This window comes from Neophocaena asiaeorientalis, unplaced genomic scaffold, assembly GCF_003031525.2.
Source record: "Neophocaena asiaeorientalis asiaeorientalis breed wild unplaced genomic scaffold, Neophocaena_asiaeorientalis_V1.1 scaffold828, whole genome shotgun sequence".
Lineage (NCBI taxonomy): Eukaryota > Metazoa > Chordata > Mammalia > Artiodactyla > Phocoenidae > Neophocaena > Neophocaena asiaeorientalis.
This window is the reverse complement of record NW_020175443.1, coordinates 503818-504529: the sequence shown is the minus strand read 5'-3', so window position 1 is coordinate 504529 and position 712 is coordinate 503818. Positions and strand designations below refer to the sequence as shown.

Genomic DNA, 712 nt, shown 5'->3' with positions numbered 1-712 from the left:
GGCGCGAAACCCGCAACCTCGGGCGCTACCATCGGGCCAGGCCACGGGGGTGGGAGAGGGAGGGACGAACCACAGCTTTCGCGCCCGCAAACCTAGTCCTAATCCTCTCTAAAGAGCACCGGATGTGACGTGTGGGCCAAAATAGCACCGCAGGGGCGGGAGCGGCTGGCGAGCGGATCTTGGTAACAAGTCGGAGTGATTCTCCGGTTGATGCTAGGTTGTTTGGAATGGTTACTCCCGCTGGCTCTAGGGACCGTCTCTGAAGAGTCGGCCTTGGAGGGAAACGGAGGCCGGCGGGAGGGCTGGGGGAAGGGACCGGGGCCTAGAACAACTGCTGACTAATCGGCGGGCGGTGGTGGAGGAGGAGGGGGTGGCCTGCCGACCGGTCGGCCCGGGTCACGCGCCCAAGGGCGAGCAGAATGGGCTCGGGGCGCTCGGGTGTCGGCGGGAAGCTAGAGTACCGACTCCCAGCCAAGGGCTCCACTCAGCCTAATGGGGGCGGGGGGCGCGCTGCGCTGTGAGTACCCCAGACACGTGGCCCGATCCGCGGGGGTGGGGGCCAAGGCCGGTGGGCTGGATGGGAGGCCCCGAACGTAGCGCCCGGCCCGAGAGCCCCCCAGTAACGGTCGAGGTTGAGAAGACCCTTTAATCACCTCTCATCCAACATCCTTGTTTTTACAGAAGGGGAAACTGAGGCCCAAGGACTTGGGGT

General features: G+C 65.3%; 1 protein-coding gene across 3 annotated transcripts in view; it reads left to right on the top strand.

Moving 5' to 3' along the window:
- Positions 1-84: 84 nt before the first annotated feature.
- RHBDD3 (rhomboid domain containing 3) overlaps positions 85-712 on the top strand; it is a 5401-nt gene continuing 4773 nt past the window's right edge. Inside the window, exon 1 of one of the 3 annotated variants that reach the window (XM_024767938.1) lies at positions 85-182. The gene's annotated coding sequence lies outside the window, so the exon portion shown is untranslated. Of the gene's footprint in view, positions 218-394; positions 518-712 lie in introns of those variants that run through there. The other 2 variants (XM_024767939.1, XM_024767937.1) reach the window with 2 other exon arrangements.